This window comes from Pongo abelii, chromosome 18, assembly GCF_028885655.2.
Source record: "Pongo abelii isolate AG06213 chromosome 18, NHGRI_mPonAbe1-v2.0_pri, whole genome shotgun sequence".
NCBI lineage: Eukaryota > Metazoa > Chordata > Mammalia > Primates > Hominidae > Pongo > Pongo abelii.
Window position 1 is genome coordinate 17,038,329 of NC_072003.2, and position 9,802 is coordinate 17,048,130.

At 48.9% G+C, this 9,802-nt stretch overlaps 1 long non-coding RNA gene across 1 annotated transcript; it reads left to right on the top strand.

Moving 5' to 3' along the window:
- Positions 1-4: 4 nt before the first annotated feature.
- LOC129050701 (uncharacterized) lies at positions 5-9,108 on the top strand. Its single transcript, XR_008514418.1, has 3 exons — positions 5-320; positions 6,612-6,718; positions 9,022-9,108. It is a non-coding gene; the product is annotated as an uncharacterized LOC129050701 (long non-coding RNA).
- Positions 9,109-9,802: the final 694 nt, after the last annotated feature.

Here is a 9,802-nt window from a genome sequence, read left to right on the forward strand (position 1 = left end):
TTTCCCGCCAACTTTGAGAAACAGTGGGGCCCGGCCCGCAGCCACCAATCAGGAGCGCGCTGGCAGAGCCGGCCAATGGTCGACGTCAGAAGGCGGGACCGCCGGGCGAAGCGGCCCTCTCTAGCAGCCAGGAGTGCGCATGCGTAGATAAAAGTAAATAAACGCCCTCAGGAATGAACGGAGGAAATGGGTTAAACGAGAATAAATAATTGAAGGCAGAGAGGTAAAGAACTTCCTCTTTCAACGCATCTCAAAATTTGGCGTGCATGCAGATCACCTGCAGAGTATGATTATTCATCTTTACATTGCCTTGTTTTGAGGTTAGTAAATACTGAAACGAATTAAGAGTCCGTCCTTATTGGGAGTGATCAGGAATCCAGTCAGGAGATAAGGCTCCAGTCAGGAGATAAGAGGGGAGACGGGAAGAGCTGGCAAACCTGCCCTTTCATTATTATTTTTATTTATATTTTAATAGCATCACATAATTTTAAGGTTAATAAAATATATTGCTATTTTTCAGAAAAGAAATGCACATTTATTGTAAAAAAAAATAGAAAGGGAAAAAATGTAGAATAAGAAAATAATTGTAAAAGCCGCTTATAGATATCCACTGTTAATTTTGGGGTATATTAGCTTTTAGGCTTTAAAATGTGTGTGTGTGTGTGTGTGTGTTGTGTGTGTGTTTGTGTGTGTGTGTATTTTTTTTGAGACAGGGTCTCTGTTGCCCAGGATGGAGTGCAGTGGCACAGTGACGGCTCAATACAGCGTTCACCTCCCGGGCATAGGTGATTCTTCCACCTCAGCCTCCGGAGTATCTGGGACTACAGGCGTGCACCACCACGTCCAGCTAATTTTTGTATTTTTTGTAGAGACAGGGACTTACCATGTTGCCCAAAGTAGTCTGGAACTCCCGGGATCACGAAATCCTCCCTCCTTGTCCTCCCAAAGTGCTGGGATTACAGGTGTGAGCCACCACACCTGACCTATTACTGATATACAAATAGTGTTTTGTATATTGTTTTCACTTAATAATGAACATTTTTCTGTATCAGCAAATATCCGTCTGCTTCCACTTGAATAACTGCATAATACTCGATTTATCTTATCACATATTAAACCAATATCCTGTAGTTCGACATTAAGGCTATTTCCAATTTTTCACTTTATAAATATAGCCACTGTGGACCTACTTAAAAGATAAATCTTTTTTTTTTTTTTTTTTTTGAGACAGAGTCTCGCTCTGTCACCCAGGCTGGAGTGCAGTGGCGCGATCTCGGCTCACTGCAAGCTTCGCCTCCCGGGTTCACGCCATTCTCCTGCCTCAGCCTCCCAAGTACCTGGGACTACAGGCACCCGCCACCATGCCCGGCTAATTTTTTTTTTAGTAGAGACGGGGTGTCACCATGTTAGCCAGGATGGTCTCGATCTCCTGACCTCGTGATCCACCCGTAAAAGCTAAATCTTTGTGCACATCTTTCAAATAAAATTCCCAGGAATGTCTCCCTAAAAGTTGGATGTCCCCAGTCAGCAAAGTCCACAAATCCTAAATCAGGCAATCCTTAAAGTCAAGGTCAGTTCTTAAGAGAGACTTTGAGTTCCCAGGGCCTCCTGCAGTACCAGGCATTCAGAGAGTATTCAGCAAGAGCTTGATTTTTTTTTTTTGAGACAGAGTCTCTCTGTGTCACCCAGGCAGGAGTGCAGTGGCGCGATCTCAGCTCACTGCAACCTCCGCCTCCCGGGTTCAAGTGATTCTCCTGCCTCAGCATCCTGAGTAGCTGAGACTACAGGTGGGTGCCACCCGCCTGGCTAATTTTTGTATTTTTTAGTAGAGACGGGGTTTCGTCATACTGGCCAGGCTAGTCTCAAACTCCTGACCTCGTGATCTGCCCGCCTCAGCCTCCCAAAGTGCTGGGATTACAGGCATGAGCCACCGCACCCAGCCAAGAGCTTCATTTTTATAAAATTGAACCAGGTCCTATTGTAAGAACTTTGTAGAAAGTACCCCATGTACCCCCACAGACCCTGAAAAGTCTGTTCTACACAGGTGAGGAAACTGAGGCTTAAGGAAGCTAGAGGGCTGGCCCATAGACTCTCAGTAGCCTCTATGAGGTTTTGGCCTCTACACCTAATATGGTTTGGCTGTGTCCCCACCCAAATCTCATGTTGAATTGTACTTCCCATAATCCCCACATATCGTGGGAAGGACCCTGTGGGAGGTAATTGAATCATGGGGGCGGATACTCCCATGCTGTTCTAGTGATAGTGAGTGAGTTCTCACATGATCTGATGGTTTTATAAGGTGCTTTTCCCCCTTTGCTCAGCACTACTACTTCCTGCTGCCACATAAAGAAGGACATGTTTGCTTCCCTTTCTGCCATGATTGTAAGTTTCCTGAGGCCTCCCCGCCCTGCGGAACTGGAGTCAATTAAACCTCTTTCCTTTATAAATTACCCAGTCTTGGACAGTTCTTTAGAGCAGTGTGAGAACAGACTAATACAACACCTCAACCCTGACCTATAAAGTAACCAGGCTCCTAGGCTGAGAAGGGAGCAGGAACATTAACCAAGAGAGAATCCAACCCGTTCATGCCTGGTGGGTCCTCACTGACCTTCCCCCACGGTACCTTAAGGACAGAGAAGTGATGGGGAAGGGAGTTAGGGTGAAGGCAGAAGCTCCCAGGCTTCTTGTATGAGCCTGGGAATTCCCCATCATTCCCTTGGCCTCCAGATTCCCTGCACCCGCTCCCACAAGCCCAACACCATGTTGCTGGCAGAGTGATCTTTTCAAAACACAAGTCTTAGCATGTCAGCACCGGGTTTATAACACCTTGATGATGTAATCCACACATCTGGAATGTGAGCATTCCAGGCAGAGGGAACTGCACATGGAGGGGCCAGACAGGGGAGAGAAAGCAAGAAGCATGTAGCAAACTGCCAGTAGTTAAGAATGGCTGGGACACAGAGTAGAAATGGAGGACTGGGGATAGATGAGTCTGGCCCTACATAACCTGTATTATCCCCATTTTACACATGATGAAACTGAGGTTCAAGCCAATGACAAGCCTGAAGCCACATGGCTAGTGAATGGTAGAGTCAGAACTCAAACCCAAATCCATCTGACCCCAAACTTCATGTATCTTGAACTACAGGCTCCATCTCACTGTTCACACTCTCACCCACCTCCACCCATCAGAGGTGCCTCTAGACCTTTGCTTGTGTTGTTTGTTCTCTGCCTGACATGCCTCCCCCTCAATCACTCTCAGTTGAAACCTGGCTTAGTCATCAAGTGCCTGCTCACCAGCAAGACTTCTTCTGTTCAGGGAGCCTTTCTTGAGCCCCACCACTGGAATTAACCTCTTCCTTCCAGACCAGTTTGCTGGTGCTCCTAATCCACGGTTTCCCAACCTCAGCCCTACCGACACTGGGGCTGGATAATCTTTGTCGTGGGGGCTGTTGTTTGCACTGCAGGATATTGAGCAGTACCCCTGCTTTCCACCCACTAGATGCCATGGCACCCTCCTCAAGTTGCAACAACCAAAATATGTCTTCAGACATTGCCACTGTCCCCTAGGGTACTAAATCACCTCTGTGGAGAACCACTGTCCTAAGCTACAATACTCACTGCCCTCTGTTTTGAACCATAAATAGTTGTGTCTGTGTCTGTCTTACCAGTAAAGCCTGGGTTCTCAAACTAAGTTGTCAGCAGCAGACAGACAGGTAACCCTGGTGTAGCAGGGGCAAACCGGCCTTCTGATGTCCCGGCAACAGGGGTCCATCACACTCAGCCGGTGGTTGTCACGCAGGACTGTGGGCCCATTGTTGCTAGATCTGATTTTTCAAGACATTTTCTTTTTTTCGTTTGTTTTTGTTTTGTTTTAGATGGAGTCTCACTATGTTGCCTAGGCTGTAGTGCAATGGCACAATCTCAACTCACTACAACTTCTGCCTCCCAGGTTTAAGTGATTCTCCTGCCTCAGCCTTACAAGTAGCTGGGATTACAGGTGCCTGCCACCACGCCCGGCCAATTTTGTGTATTTTTAGTAGAGATGGGGTTTCACCATGTTGGCCAGGCTGGTCTTGAACTCCCTGCCTCAGACGATCCACCTGCCTTGGCCTCCCAAATTGCTGGGATTACAGGCGTAAGCCACCGCGCCCGGCTCAAGACATTTTCGTGTATAATTTCCATGTTTAAAAAAAAAATGCTGGCAACCAATTCAATTCTGAAACAAAGGAACAAAAACAAACCATGTGCCCCTGAAAGTCATCCATGGACTGACTCTGGCCTGTGGGCTTCCAATCTGCAAACTCTCTTCAGAACGTGACCTCTGCTCCAGGCACCAAGGCAGCCTGCATGTTCACTAATGTGCAGCTCCTTAAATTTCCTGCAAAATAGCCAAGGGGCTGTAGTGTTTCACCAGCTCCAGGAGTTGCAAAATCGGCATTTTAAATTACAGTCATGAGCAGACAACTGGGGTCTGTTGACACATGTTGGGTAAGCCTCCCCTCTAGGGAGGATTATCCCCCCTCCCCCACACCACAATCCATCACCCTCACACTCAGGCCTGAAGCAACCCCCTGTACCAGCCTCCCCGAACTCCAGCTTCCCAGTGAGATAAAAGATCCTTGGAAGGGGGTTTCCTACCACCTGCACCAGTGAGGACAAAGGTAAGGTGAGAGGAATTGTAGGCCTTGGCTTTATCCTCAATCTGCCCGTTCACCAGTTCCCAGGCCAATCAGGCCAAAAATGCTTCTGGTTTCCAGAAACAACCCTACTGCACTAAGAAAAGGGGTTGTTCTGGGTGGGGCGTGGTGGCTCACACCTGTAATCCCAGCACTTTAGGAGGCCAAGGTGCGTGGATCATCTGAGGTCAGAAGTTCGAGACCAGGCTGGCCAACATGGTGAAACCCTGTCTCCAGTAAAAATACAAAGATTAGCTGGGCATGATGGCACACGCCCCTAATTCCAGCTACTTGGGAGGCTGAGGCAGGAGAATCACTTGAACCCAGGAGGCAGAGGTTGCAGTGAAATACAAAGTAAAATACAAAGATTAGCTGGGCATGATGGCACGTGCCTGTAATTCCAGCTACTTGGGAGGCTGAGGCAGGAGAATCACTTGAACCCAGGAGGCAGAGGTTGCAGTGAGCTGAGATCATGCCACTGCACTCCAGCCTGGGTGACAAGAATGAAACTCAGTCTTGAAGGAAAAAATAAAATAAAATAAAATGGGTTGTTCTGGAAGGGTATCCATACAGTGACATCTTCAAAATAGCAAAAGCTGTTATTAGTTGAGCCCTTACTATGTGCCAAGCACCATGCCAGGCACTTCATGTGCAGAGACTCAGTTATTCCTCATGACAACCCGAAGAAGTAGATACTTTACTTCAGCCCAATTTAGAGATGAGGACATTGAGGCTTGGACAGGTGATGTGACCTACCCCAGACCACACAGCTAGGAGGAGGTAGAGCCAGGAACCCATCCCCACCCTGGAGCCTGGCCTGGTGAGCTAATTTTTAAATTTGTTATAGAGACAAGAGAGACAAGAGTCTCCTTATGTTGCCCAGGCTGGTCTCGACCCCCTGGCCTCAAGTGATCATCCCACCTCAGCCTCCCAAAGTGCTGGGATTACAGATGGGTGCCACCGCACCTGGCCTCTAAGGAGGGTTTCATTATAAACCTACCCTGAAGGGAGGGAATCTGATTTTATGAGAGGGTATAGCCTGGTGAGGCCTGGATGACCTCTGGAGGTAGGGGCTTGTGCCTGGGCTGAGACCTAAGGGACAAAGGGCAGACATGAAGTTGCCCCAGGCAGAGGGCACAGTGTGGGCAAAGTCAGGAAGTGACAGGGCTTGGATCACTCCAGGAAGAGAGAGGAGTCGTGTCACAGGAGCTCGAGACCCAGACAGTGAGGCAGGCAGGCAGGGACCAAGTTTGGGCACAGCCAGGGAGGCAGGACAGGGCATGGTGGGGCCAATGGAATCATTACCCAAGACGGGGATTTTCAGGGAAACAGCTTAGATAAGGCCAGGCGTACAGTAGCTCCCACCTGTAATCCCAGCATTTGGGGAGGCTGAGGTAGGAGGACTGCTTGGGCCTGGGAGTTCGAGACCAGCCTAGGCAACATAGTGAGACCCCGTATCTACAAAAACTTTAAAAAAGGACTTTGTGTTCCTGTAGTAGCATACTTTGGAGGTTGAGGTGGCAGTATCATTTGAGCCCGGGAGTTCAAGGCTAAAGTGAGATGATTGAGCCATTGCACTCCAGCCTGAGCAGCAGAGAGATATGCTGTCTCAAAGGAAATACAAATTAAAAAATCCAGCTGAGCATGCTGGCGTGTGCCTGTAGTCTCAGCTACTTGGGACACTGAGGTGGGAGGATCGCTTGAGCCCAGGAGTTCAAGGCTGCCGTGAGCTATGATTGTGCCACTGCACTCCAGCCTGGGTGACAGAGAAAGACCCTGTCTCTTAAGAAAAAAAAAAAAGAAAGAAAGAAAACTTAGATAAGAGGATGCTGTGCCTCCCTGGGGGTCTTCAGTCACCCATGGTCCTGGCAAGAGAGGAGGGCCAGGAGAGAGCTTCACCCACCTGCTGTCCTGCCCATGTGACATCCGCAGGTGCTGCCATGGCCACGACTGTTGTTACACTCGAGCTGAGGAGGCCGGCTGCAGCCCCAAGACAGAGCGCTACTCCTGGCAGTGCGTCAATCAGAGCGTCCTGTGCGGTGAGTCCCCAGCACCACCATGCCACACACCCCAAGTATCCCCTGGGCATCCTGGCATAGCCAGATGACTTCCGTGCCCCTGTTGCAATAACTACTGCTCCCAACTCTCTATAGACAACCCCTTGGGTATATCTAATGTAAGTGACATTTATTTTATTTATTTTTTGAGTCAGAGTCTCGCTCTGTCACCCAGGTTAGAGTGTGGTGGTGTGATCTTGGCTCACTACAACCTCTGCCTCCTGGGTTCAAGCGATTCTCATGCCTCAGCCTCCCAAGTGGCTGGGACTACAGGCATGCACCACCACGCCCAGATAATTTTTGTATTTTTTTCAGTAGAGGTGGGGTTTCACCAAGTTGGCCAGGCTGGTCTCAAACTCCCCACCTCAAGTAGTCTGCCCGCCTCGGCCTCCCAAAGTGCTGGGATTACAGGCATGAGGCATAGTGTCCGGCCCTAATGTGAGTGATCTTTAACACTGAGCACTTGAAAAAGAAAACCCTGAAGAAACCTAATTCTTTGATGTCTGGACGACAAGGAAGAAGACAGAAATGGCATCAGATAATAAACAATGTAAATGTTTATCAGAAAGGGGCTGGGGGTAGGGACCAGAAGGAGGATCGCTTGAGGCCAGGAGTGCATCTCTACAAAAAAGTTAAAGGATTTTTTAACATTGGCCAGGCGTGGTGGCACACATCTGTGATCCCAGCTACTTGGGAGGCTGAGGTGGGAGGATCGCTTGAAGCTCAGGAGGTTGAGGCTGCAGTGAGCTGTGATCGAGCCACAGCACTCCAGCCTGTGTAACAGGGCAAAACCAGTCTAAAAAAAAAAAAAAAAAAAAAAATTTTACTTAACCAACCACTTCTAAAGATATTAAAAAAAACCCCTGCAATTAAAAACCTCAGGTCCCTCAGGGCAATCTTACCAGATTTTGAAACAAAGCAATAACATAAGGACTGTAGTGTTTTATTTTTATATTATTTATTTATTGTTTGTTTTTGGAGTGTGGGTTTGTTTGTTTTTTGATATTTTTGTTTGTTTTTTTTGAGACAGAGTTTTACTCCTATTGCCTAGGCTGGAGTGCAATGGCGTGTTCTTGGCTTACTGCAACCTCCACCTCGGGTTCAAGTAATTCTCCTGCCTCAGCCTCCTGAGTAGCTGAGATTACAGGTGCCCGCCACTACACCTGGCTAATATTTTTGTATTTTTAGTAGAGATGAGGTTTCGCCATGTTGGCCAGGCTGGTCTTGTACTCCTGACCGCAAGCAATCCACCCGCCTCAGCCTCTCAAAGTGCTGGAATTACAGGCGTGAGTCACTGCATCTGGCCGTGGTATTTATTTTTAAGATTCCATTTTGGGCCGGGTGCTGTGGCTCACACCTACAGTTCCAGCACTTTGGGAGGCCAAGGCAGGTGGATCACTTGAGGCCAGGAGTTTGAGAGCATCCTCAATGGTGAAACCCCATCTCTACTAAAAATACAAAATTACCCTGGTATGTTGGTGCATGCTTGTAATCCCAGCTACTCGAGAGTCTGATGCAGGAGAATCACTTGAATCCAGGAGGCACAGGTTGCAGTGAGCCGAGATCGCACCACTGTACTCCAGCCTGGGCAACAGAGTGAGACTCGATATCTCAAACAAAAACAAAAAGAAATAGATTCCATTCTGATGTATGGCATTTTCCATTTATAGTTTCCCTTCAAATAAATAAGAAAGCTAAAACAATGAAAACAACTAGGAAGTGAGTAATGGTACAGGGAGAATGTAGATAAGGCTTGAGTTTCGGCAGCGAGACTCAAAGTTATCTGAAGAGCTAGTCATGATCCAGACCACTAGTTCCATCCCTTTTTTTCTATTTTCTGTTACTTGAAAATAGACATAACAGGCTCAGTGCTGTGGCTCACTCCTGTAATCTCAAGACGGACAGATGGCTTGAGCCTAGGAATTCAAGACCAGCCTGGGCAACATGGTGAAACCCTATCTCTACAAATAATACGAAAACTAGCACGGTGTGGTGGTTTGCACCTGCAGTCTCAGCTACTTGGAAGGCTGAGGTAGGAGGATCACCTGAGCCCAGGGAGGCTGAGGCTGTAGTGAGCCAAGATTGCACCACTGCACTTCAGCCTGGGCAACAGAGTGAGATCCCGTCTCAAAAAAAAAAAAGAGTAAAGACAAAAAGAGGCTGGGCGTGGTGGCTCACACCAGTAATCCCAACACTTTGGGAGGCTAAGGTGGGCGGATTACGAGGTCAGGAGTTCCAGATCAGCCTGGCCAACATGGTGAAACCATGTCTCTACTAAAATACAGGTGGGTGCTTTTAATCCCAGCTACTCAGAAGGCTGAGGCAGGAGAACTGCTTGAATCCAGGAGGTGGAGGTTGCAGGGAGCTGAGACTGCACCAATGCACTCCAGCCTGGGCAACAGAGTGGGACTCTGTCTCAAAAACAACAACAACAAAAAAGAAAATAGACATAACATAAAATTAACTATGTTAAAGTGTATAATTCAGTGATACTTAGTATATTCACAATGTCATCCAACCACCACCTAAACATTTTCATCACTCCACCTCAAAAAATCCCTTTCCCCTTAAGCAATCTGTTCCCATTCCTCCCTACCACCAACACCTCTGCCCGGCCGCCCCGTCTGGGAGGTGAGGAGCGCCTCTACCCGGCCGCCACCCTGTCTGGGAGGAAGTGAGTAGCACCTCTGCCCGGCCGCCCCGTCTGGGAAGTGAGGAGCGCCTCTACCTGGCCACCCTGTCTGGAAAGTGAGGAGCACTTCTGCCCGGCTGCCTCGTCTGGGAAGTGAGGAGCACCTCTGCCCGGCCGCACCGTCGGGGAGAAGAGGAGAGCCTCTGCCTGGCCACCCAACATCTGGGAAGTGAGGAGCGCCTCTGTCCGGCCACCCCGTCTGGGAGATGAGGAGCACCTCTGTCCGGCCGCCCCATCTGGGAGGTGAGGAGCGCCTCTGCCAGGCTGCCACCCCGTCTGGGAGGAAGTGAGGAGCGCCTCTGCGCGGCAGCCCCATCTGGGAGGCGAGGAGCGCCTCTGCCCGGCCTCCCCGTCTGGGAGGGGAGGAGAGCCTC